Genomic DNA, 11507 nt, shown 5'->3' with positions numbered 1-11507 from the left:
ACCGCTAACTACATAAAACAGACATCTGGGCTTCCCTTGTGGCGCAGTGCTTGAGAGTCCGCCTGCCGATGCAGGGGACACGGGTTCGTGCCCCGATCCAGGATGATCCCACATGCCGCGGAGCGGCTGGGCCCGTGAGCCATGGCCGCTGAGCCTGCGCGTCAGGAGCCTGTGCTCCGCAACGGGAGAGGCCACAGCAGTGAGAGGCCCGTGTACCGCAAAAAAAAAAAAAAACCAACAAAAAAAGACATCTTAATTTAATGATTTTAGCACTTTTCTATATATGGGAAGATGCAAGAGTCTGGGTTGGTTGAAATCATTCCTTTGATACGCACTTTAACTATCTAGGGCCAGTCTCCTGTTTTACTCCATCCTGAATCCCCTGAGGGCACACTGTCAGGGCGGCTGCGATGGCTGCTGGCTTGATGGCCAGCGTAATTTATTGTTTACCGGAAAGGCAGGCAACATTCTTTGTTTACTGAAATGCAGGCAACATGTTTTGTTCACAGATTTAAGGCTGCATTCTCTAGTTACAGAGCAGTGTCAAATTCCACACCTGGCACGGAGATCTTGGTACAGAAGAAAAAAAGTCTGCTTTCAAGGGAGGGTAACAAATGATTAAAACAAAAGTAGTAGTTAAATATTTGTTATTCAATTTTTTTCAATTTAAAATGCAAATCGAGTGTTGCCCATGCTAATTAATGGCCTGAGGGGATGGAGTGGGGTCAGAAGAACGTCACTACTATATATATTTTTTATTACGAAGTCTTTTTTCTAAATTTTATTGGAGTATAGTTGATTTACAATGTTGTGGTAGTTTGAGGTGCGCAGCAAAGTGCGTCAATTATAAATATACATATATCCACTCTTTTTTAGATTCTTTTCCCATATAGGCCGTTACAAGAGTATTGAGTAGAATTCCCTGTGCTGTACAGTAGGTTCTTATTAGTTATCTATTTTATATATAGTTGTGTGTATATGTCAATCCCACTCTCCCAATTTATCCCTCCCCCCTTCCCCCTTGGTAATCATAAGTTTGTTTTCCATATCTGTGACTCTATTTGTGTTTTATAAATATTATAAGTTCATTTGTACCATTTCTTTAGATTGCACGTATAAGTGATATCACATGATATTTGTCTTTCTCTGTCTGACTTACTTCACTCAGTATGACAATCTCTAGGTCCTCACTACTGTCTTGAATGAGCCCAGTGGATGGGAGTTTCTCAGGGGCCTCCCAGGACTTCTGTGACCTCTCATAGGTTATGAGAGGTTCTTCCTTTTCTTCTGAGTCCCTCAACACAATCCCAGTTCAACAGTGAGAATGTCCCATCCCATATAAAAGCCGCGCTTCAAAGGTGTGACCTCTACCCTCTCCCTATTGGCGGGGGTGGGGTGGGGTGGGGTGCTGCTACAGTGGGGTGCCAGGCCTCCTCCCCACTCCCTGCAGGATGAAGGGCTGGGACCATAGACAAGTCCAGGTGGGGAGGCCTGTCCTAGGCTGGCTTTGTGAGGTCATGCATCTCTTTTCTGGTTGGCCACTTGCTCCTTCTGCAGCCCTAGGAATCTGGGGGTGCTTTTAGCTTCTCCTGGCAGAGACCTAGTTGCCCCTAGTTTTGGACCAGCCCTGGAACCCCGCGCTGGCTTCCTCTCGCGTGGCTCACCTCTGGCCCCGGTAACACTTGTGCGTCTGCATCCAGAGAGATCCTGGGAGCGCATCCCCTCCTCTCTCCCTCCTCCCTCCCATTCCTCTCACTTTCCCTGGAGGGACTGTCAAAAGATTCCAGATTTCCCCGGAGGGCGAAACTGTGCCCCTGCAGGCAGAGCACAGAGCATGCTCACAGAGGGGCCTGCTGAAGCCGAATTCAGGTGATGGCAACTTCCACCTCCCCTCTTTGAGGAAAGGGGATGAGGGGTGTCTCTAAACCCCTCATTTTAGATTCCAAAATCTCCTCATCTCCAATCTGACTTACATTCCTGATCTGGATGATGAGAGGTTTAAGATCCGTGTCCAGCGCCCCGAGTCTGGGTACCCCACTTGGGTAGCTCACTCCTCAGAAACCCTGCTGGAGCTACCATTTTGCCTTTCATTATATGGACCAGCTCCACAGGCAGTGTCGGGGACCAGCTTTATTATTATTATTATTATTTAAATTAATTAATTAATTTAATTTTGGCTGTGTTGGGTCTTCGTTTCTGTGCGAGGGCTTCCTCTAGCTGCGGCGGGCGGGGGCCACTCTTCATCGCGGTGCGCGGGCCTTTCACTCTCACGGCCTCTCTTGTTGCGGAGCACAGGCTCCAGATGCGCAGGTTCAGTAGTTGTGGCTCACGGGCCTAGTTGCTCCGCGGCATGTGGGATCTTCCCAGACCAGGGCTCGAACCCGTGTCCCCTGCATTGGCAGGCAGATTCTCAACCACTGCGCCACCAGGGAAGCCCTATTATTATTATTTTTTACTACCAATACCTTCACATGATTCCATCAATTTCCCTCTCGGCCCCCCTACCCCCTATGACATCTCAGACAGACCCACGTTTGTCCTGTTTTAGCTGTAAGAACAGTCTCCTTTGCAGATATTTAAAAGTTAGCCTAAGTCAGCACTGTGACGTCACGCTGAGTTCCAGACGGGTCCCCTCCCCTGGGGGTGAGGAAGGGGCCTGGGGTGTGTACTCTGGCTCCATCTTGCTCTGTCACGCCTTCTATGTCCTCCTGCTGCAGTCTCCTCAAAGGTGTAGGGAGAGCGGGGGGCACAGAAGAAAAGGGTAAAGCCTATGTGACAGGAGTGCCATGATGAGGCCAGCTGGTACCTCTTTACTCTAAAGGCATGAGGTGTGTTTCTGGAACACACCTTTGCAAGGACCTCTGTGCCATGCTCTTTCTTGCCATTTGGTGGATTCTCTCCCTACCCTGGTCCCCATCTGCATCTACAATATCTGCTGTGGTCTGAATGTGTCCCCGCAACATTTAAATGTTGAAATCCTGCCCACCAATATGATGGTCTTAGGAGGTGAGTCCTTAGGGAGGTGATTAGGTCATGAGGGTGGAGCCCTCATGAATGGGATTAGTGTCCTGATAAAAGAGACCCCAGAGAGATTCCTTGCCCCTTCTGTCATGTGAGAACACAGCAAGAAGACAGCTGACTGTGAACAAGGAAGCAGGTTTGCATCAGAAACTGAATCTGCCATCGCCTTGATCTTGGACTTCCCAGCCTCCAGAACCGTGAGAGATAAATTTCTTCTGTTTATAGGCCACTGGTCTATGATATTTGTAACATGGACTAAGGCAGCCTCTTTCTGCTGATTCCCTCATCGCTGAAGACGCTCCTCTTGGAAGGAGGAACTTCAAGGTGTTTCAAGCAGGCTGTGTTCCCTGGATCCTCTTGCTTCATGGGGATATGTCCATCCTTGCACTCCTACTCACTGCTCATGAGCTTATGTTCACACGTATCCTCTGACTCGGGTTCTCCCCAACCCTCTCTCACCATCTACATCCTGGTGGCCCCACCAAGATGGTCCCATGAGTTTCTATAGCTGGAGGGAGACCTCAGGCACCCCTTCCCCGGGAGCTCCCCGTCCGGCTCAGTACTTTTCCTGGAGACCTCTCAGCTGGCTTGTGGGAGGCCCCTGCCTCCCTCTTCTAGTCCTGTGAATTCCCTGCCAGTAATTCTCCTTTCGGTCTTCTTGTTCTAGGCCGGGGGTGTCCAGCTAGATTGGTTCTGCTCTAGTTTACTGGGTTATTGGATCTGCTCTCATTTATTAAAATGTTAGTTTATTAAATCTCAGCTCTCTGTAGGAGTAGAGGTCCTTGTCACTATCAGCCTCAGCTTGGGGACTTCAGCCCAAACTCTGAGACAGCAGGAAGAGTACCATCACACCCCACGTGAAGGAGGTACTTACACATAGGTTATCATACTTTTGGTTGTTGATCTTTTTCTTAAACCTACTTCATTTATGATAATCCCCTGCAAGCTTTGAGATTGTAACCCCGGCTCTATATTTCTCCTTATTTTTTAAAAGATTGTTTGATCTTTTTTTTAAATTAGAGTATAGTTGCTGTACAATGTTATACAAGTTACAGGTGTACAGTATAGTGATTCACAATTTTTAAAGGTTATACTCCACTTATAGTTATTATAAAAGATAAAAAAGATTGGTCTCACTCTGGCAGAAGTGAATTAGTCTCCCATTGCTTTGTGTTTTATTAATTTTGCTGCATGTTCGGCTTTTTGTGGTTTTTGCAGGAAAAGTTATCTGACACTTGGAAACAGGAAAAAGAGAGAACACTGAAAGTGTTCTTTCAGTGCAATGCTAGGCCTGACTCTATTTACTAGGTATTTCACAAGCCCTTGGGGCAGAGGTTAAGTTAACTTGCAGATGGTCGTCAGGTAGAGATGAAAATCATTTCTGTCCGGCGGAATAGATAACCCCAAAGGTTTATGGCCCTGTTGGACATTAACCATTTTTGTATTTAACCCGTAATTAAACCATATGTACATATCTAGCTTCTCAGTTGATCTTTTGATAGGTTTGTTTGTTTGGTTTTTTAACAACAGAAATTTATTTCTCAGAGTTTTGGAGGCTGGAAGTCTGAGACCAGGGTTCCTCCATGATTAGGTTCTGATGAGGACCCTCTTACTGATTTGCGGACAGACGTCTTCTCTCTGTATCCTCACATGGCAGAGAGGAGGGAGGGAAGCAGGTTCTCTCCTGTCTCTCTCTCTCGTTTTAAAAATTAATTAATTAATTAATTAATTAAATGTTGGCTGCATTGGGTCTTAGTTGCAGCATGTGGGATCTTTTTTTTTTTTTACATCTTTATTGGGGTATAATTGCTTTACAATGGTGTGTTAGTTTCTGCTTTATAACAAAGTGAATCAGTTATACATATACATATGTTCCCATATGTCTTCCCTCTTGCGTCTCCCTCCCTCCCACCCTCCCTATCCCACCCCTCCAGGCGGTCACAAAGCACTGAGCTGATCTCCCTGTGCTATGAGGCTGCTTCCCACTAGCTATCTACCTTACGTTTGGTAGTGTATATATGTCCATGCCTCTCTCTCGCTTTGTCACAGCTTAGCCTTCCCTCTCCCCATATCCTCAAGTCCATTCTCTAGTAGGTCTGTGTCTTTTTTCCTGTCTTACCCCAAGGTTCTTCATGACATTTTTTTCCCCTTAAATTCCATATATATGTGTTAGCATATGGTATTTGTCTTTCTCTTTCTGACTTACTTCACTCTGTATGACAGACTCTAGGTCTATCCACCTCATTACAAATAGCTCAATTTCGTTTCTTTTTATGGCTGAGTAATATTCCGTTGTATATATGTGCCACATCTTTTTTATCCATTCATCCGATGATGGACACTTAGGTTGTTTCCCATATCTGGGCTATTGTAAATAGAGCTGCAATGAACATTTTGGTACATGACTCTTTTTTGTTTGTTTGTTTGTTTGTTTGTTTGTTTTTGCGGTAGGTGGGCCTCTCACTGTTGTGGCCTCTCCCATCGTGGAGCACAGGCTCCGGACGTGCAGGCTCAGTGGCCATGGCTCACGGGCCCAGCCGCTCCGTGGCATGTGGGATCTTCCTGGACCGGGGCACGAATCCGTGTCCCCTGCATTGGCAGGTGGACTCTCAACCACTGCACCACCAGGGAAGCCCTACATGACTCTTTTTGAATTATGGTTTTCTCAGGGTATATGCCCAGTCGTGGGATTGCTGGGTCATATGGTAGGTCTATTTGTAGTTTTTTAAGGAACCTCCATACTGTTCTCCATAGTGGCTGTACCAATTCACATTCCCACCAGCAGTGCAAGAGTGTTCCTTTTTCTCCACACCCCCTCCAGCATTTATTGTTTCTAGATTTTTTGATGATGGCCATTCTGACTGGTGTGAGATGATATCTCATTGTAGTTTTGATTTGCATGTCTCTAATGATTAATGATGTTGAGCATTCTTTCATGTGTTTGTTGGCAGTCTGTATATCTTCTTTGGAGAAATGTCTGTTTAGGTCCTCTGCCCATTTTTGGATTGGGTTGTTTGTTTTTTTGTTATTGAGCTGTATATAAATTTTGGAGATTAATCCTTTGTCAGTTGCTTCATTTGCAAATATTTTCTCCCATTCTGAGGTTTGTCTTTTGATCTTGTTTATGATTTCCTTTGCTGTGCAAAAGCTTTGAAGTTTCATTAGGTCCCATTTGTTTATTTTTGTTTTTATTTCCATTTCTCCAGGAGGTGGGTCAAAAAGGATCTTGCTGTGATTTATGTCATAGAGTGTTCTGCCTATGTTTTCCTCTAAGAGTTTGATAGTTTCTGGCCTTAAATTTAGGTCTTTAATCCATTTTGAGCTTATTTTTGTGTATGGTGTTAGGGAGTGATCTAATCTCATACTTTTAAATGTACCTGTCCAGTTTTCCCAGCACCCCTTATTGAAGAGGCTGTCCTTTCTCCACTGTACATTCCTGCCTCCTTTATCAAAGATAAGGTGACCATATGTGCGTGGGTTTATCTCTGGGCTTTCTATCCTGTTCCATTGATCTTTCTGTTTTTGTGCCAGTACCATACTGTCTTGATTACTGTAGCTTTGTAGTATAGTCTGAAGTCAGGGAGCCTGATTCCTCCAGCTCCGTTTTTCGTTCTCAGGATTGCTTTGGCTATTCAGGGTCTTTTGTGTTTCCATACAAATTGTGAACTTTTTTGTTCTAGTTCTGTGAAAAATGCCAGTGGTAGTTTGATAGGGATTGCATTGAATCTGTAGATTGCTTTGGGTAGTAGAGTCATTTTCACAGTGTTGATTCTTCCAATCCAAGAACATGGTATATCTCCCCATCTATTTGTGTCATCTTTAGTTTCTTTCATCAGTGTCTTATAATTTTCTACATACAGGTCTTTTGTCTCCTTAGGTAGGTTTATTCCTAGATATTTTATTCTTTTTGTTGCAATGGTAAATGAGAGTGTTTTCTTGATTTCACTTTCAGATTTTTCATCATTAGTGTATAGGAATGCCAGAGATTTCTGTGCATTAATTTTGTATCCTGCTACTTTACCAAATTCATTGATTAGCTCTAGTAGTTTTCCGGTAGCATCTTCAGGATTCTCTATAGTATCATGTCATCTGCAAACAGTGACAGCTTTACTTCTTCTTTTCTGATTTGGATTCCTTTTATTTCCTTTTCTTCTCTGATTGCTGTGGCTAAAACTTCCAAAACTATGTTGAATAAGAGTGGTGAGAGTGGGCATCCTTGTCTTGTTCCTCATCTTAGTGGAAATGCTTTCAGTTTTTCACCATTGAGAAACATGTTGGCTGTGGGTTTGTCATATATGGCCTTTATTATGTTGAGGAAAGTTCCCTGTATGCCTACTTTCTGCAGGGTTTTTATCATAAATGGGTGTTGAATTTTGTCAAAAGCTCTCTCTGCATCTATTGAGATGATCATCTGGTTTTTCTCCTTCAGTTTGTTAATATGGTTTATCACATTGATTGATTTGCATATATTGAAGAATCCTTGCATTCCTGGAATAAACCCCACTTGATCATAGTGTATGATCCTTTTAATGTGCTGTTGGATTCTGTTTGCTAGTATTTTGTTGAGGATTTTTGCATCTATGTTCGTCAGTGATATTGGCCTATGGTTTTGTTGTGGTACATGGGCTTCTCTCTAGTTGTGGCATGCAGGCTCCAGAGCACATGGGCTCTCTAGTTGTGGTGTGTGGGCTCAGTAGTTGCAGTGCATGGCCTTAGTTGTCCCCAGCGTGTGAGATCTTAGTTCCCTGACTAGGGATCGAACCTGCGTCCCCTGCATTGGAAGGCAGATTCTTAACCAGTGGACCACCAGGGAAGGCCCTTGATAGGTTTTAACATCTTTCTGGTTACCTCATTAATTAGTTAAAATCTTTGACATGTGTTCTTTTTTTTTAAGGTTATACTCCATTTATAGTTATTATGTAATATTGGCTATATTCCCTGTGTTGTACAATACATTCTTGTAGCTTACTTATTTTATACATAGTAGTTTGTACCTCTTAATCCCCTACCCATATTTTGCCTCTCCCCAATGGTAACCACTAGCTTGTTCTCTATATCTGTGAGTCTGTTTCTTTTTTGTTATATTCACTAGTTTGTTTTATTTTTTAGATTCTGCATATAAGTGATATCATACAGTATTTGTCTTTCTTTGTCTGACTTATTTCACTTAGCATAATGCCCTCCAAGTCCATCCATGTTGTTGTAAGTGGCAAAATTTCATTCTTTTCTATGGCTGAGTAGTATTCCATTGTATATATGTGCCACATCTTCTTTATCCATTCATCTGTTAATGGACACTTAGGTTGTTTCCATTCTTGGCTTTGTAAATAGTTCTACTATGAACATTGGGGTGCATGTATCTTTTCAAATTAGTGTTTTCCATTTTTCTGGATATATAGCCCAAAGTGGAATTGCTGGATCATATGGTAGTTTTTAGCTTTTTGAGGAAACTCCATACTCTTCTCCCCAGTGGCTGCACCAACTTACATTCCCACCAGTAGTGTATGAGGCTTCCCTTTTCTCCATGTTTGCCAGCATTTGTTATCTCTTGTCTCTTTGATGATTGCCATTCTAATATGTGTGAGGTGATATATCACTGTGGTTTTGATACACATTTACCTGACAATTAGTGATGTTGAATACATTTTCATATACATGTTGGCCATTTATATATGTTCTTTGGAAAAATGTCTAGGTCCTTTACCCATGTTCCAATTGGATTATTTGTTTTTTTGTGGGTTTTTTTTGTTTTCGTATGAATTCTTTATATGTTTTGGATATTAACACCTCATCAGATATATTGTTTGCAAAGATTTTTCCCATTCTGTAGGTTGTCTTTTCATTTTGATAATCATTTATTTTGTTGTGCAAAAGTTTTTTTTTTGAATAGTCCCACTTGTTTATTTCTATTTTGTTGCTGGTATTGATACTTTAGGTGTGATTTCCAGAAAATCATTGCCAAGACCCATGTCAAGGAGATTTTTCTTATATTTTCTCCTAGGAGTTTTATGGTTTCTGGTCTTGCATTTAAGTCTTTAATCCAGTTTGAGTTAATTTTTGTGAGGTGTAAGGTAGGGGTCTAGTTTTATTCTTTTACATGTGAATATCCAATTTTCCTAGCACCATTTATTGAAGAGACTGTCTTTTCTCCATTGAGTATTCTTGGCACACTTGTCAAATATTAGATGATTAAAGTATGGGTTTATTTTTGGATTCTTGATGCTGTTCCATTTGTCTATGTGTCTGTTTTTATGCCAGTACCATACTGTTTTGGTTTACTGTTTGGTTTACAACTTTATAATATAGCTTGAAATCAGGATGCCTCCCACTTTGTTGTTCTTTTTCAGGATTGTTTTGACTATTTTTTTTTTTGTGGGTCCATATAAATTTTAGGATTTCTTCCTATTTCTGTAAAAAAAATGCCCTTGGAATTTGATAAGGATTGCATTGAATCTATAGATAGCTTTGAGTAGTATGGATATTTTAGCAATATTAATTCTTCCGATCCATGAACACAAGATACCTTTCCATTTATTTATGTCTTCTTTGATTTCTTTCATCAATATCTTGTAGTTTTCATTGTAGAGATCTTTCACCTCCTTGGTTAAATTTATTCCTACGTACTTTATTGTTTTTGATGCTATTATAAATGGAATGGATTTCTTTATTTTTTTCAGATAATTCATTGTTAGTGTACAGAAATGCTGATTTTTGTATGTTATTTTGTATCCTGCAACTTTACTGAATTCATTGATTACATCTAATGGTGTTTTGAAGTCTTTATGATTTTCTATATATTCAATTATGTCATCTGCAAATAGAGACAATTTTACTTCTTCCCTTCTAATTCTGATGCTTTTTATTTCTTTTTCTTGCCTGATTGCTCTGATGGGGAATTCTAGTGCCATGTTGCATAGGAGTGGTAAGAGTGGGCATCCTTGTCTTGTACCTGATCTTAGAGAAAAAGCATTCAATCTTTCACCATTGAATATAATGTTAGTTGTGGGCTTGTTATATATGGCCTTTATTACGTTGAGGTACGTTCCTTCTATACTATTTTATTAAGAGTTTTTTTTTTTATCATGAATGTATGATGAATTTTGTCAAATGCTTTTTCTGTACCTATAGAGATGACCATATGCTTTTTTTTTTCATTCTATTACTGTGATGTATCCTATTGACTGATTTGCATATGTTGACTTATCCTTGCATCCCAGGGATAAATCCCACTTGACCATGGTGAATGTTCCTTTTAATGTGAGTTTGGTTTGCTAGTATTTTAATGAGAATTTTTTACATCTGTATTCATCAGGGATATTGACCTGTAGTTTTTTTTTTCTGGTAGTGTCCTTTTCTAGCTTTGATATCAGGGTAATGACAGCTTGTAAAGTGAGTTTGGGAGTGTCTTGTCCTCTATGATTTTTGGGAGACTTTTAGAAAGATTGGAGTTAATTCTCCTTTGATGTTTGGTAAAATTCACCAATGAGGCCATTTGGTCCTGGGCTTTTCATCATTGAGTGATATTTGATTACTGACTCAATCTCCTTATTAATAATTGGTCTGTTCAGATTTTCAGTTTCTTCTTGATTCGATCTTGGTAGGTTGATTGTTTGTAAGAATTTTTTCATTTCTTCTCGGTTGTTCAGTTTGTTGGCATGTAGTTGTTCATAGTGGCCTCTTATGATCCTTTGTATTTCTGTGATATCAGTTGTAATGTCTCCTTTTTCATTTATAATTTTGTTGATTTGGGCCCTCTCTTTTCCTTGGTTAGTCTAGCTAAAGGTTTGTCAATTTTATCTTTTCAAAGAACGAACTCCTAGTTTTATTAATCTTTTCTATTGTCTTCCTGTTCTCTATTTCATGTATTTCTGCTCTGATCTTTATTATTTCCTTCCTTCTGCCAACTTTAGGCTCAGTTTGTTCTTTTATTTTGGTCATGCTGTGTGCTTGTGGGATCTTAGTTCCCCAACCAGGGATTTGACCCGGGTCCCAGCAGTGAAAGTGCCGAGTCCTAACCACTGGACTGCCAAGGAACTCCTTCTTTTTCTTTTTCTAGTTTTTTGAGACATAGAGTTAGATTGTTAATTTGAGATCTTTCTTGTTTCTTAATGTAGGTGTTTATAGCTATGACCTTACCTCTTAGAACTGATTTTGCTGCACCTGTAAGTCTTGGTATGTTGTGTTTCCATTTTTGTTTTTTTCAAAATACTTTTTAATTTCCCCTTTAATTTCCTCTTTGATCCATTGGTTGCTCAGAAGAGTATTGTTTAATTTCCATTATTCATATATTTTCCAGTTTTCCTCCTATTATTAATGTCTAGTTTCATACCATCATGGTCAAAGAAGACACTTGGTATGTTTTCAGTCTTCCTGAACTTACTGAGGGTTGTTTTGTGGCCTAACATTTGGTCTATCCTGGAAAATGTTCTGTGTGCACTGGAGAAAAATGTATATTCTGCTGTTATCAGGTACAATGTTCTGTATAT

Source organism: Pseudorca crassidens, chromosome 7 (genome assembly GCF_039906515.1).
Source record: "Pseudorca crassidens isolate mPseCra1 chromosome 7, mPseCra1.hap1, whole genome shotgun sequence".
Classification (NCBI taxonomy): Eukaryota; Metazoa; Chordata; class Mammalia; order Artiodactyla; family Delphinidae; genus Pseudorca; species Pseudorca crassidens.
This window is presented reverse-complemented; position numbering follows the sequence as displayed.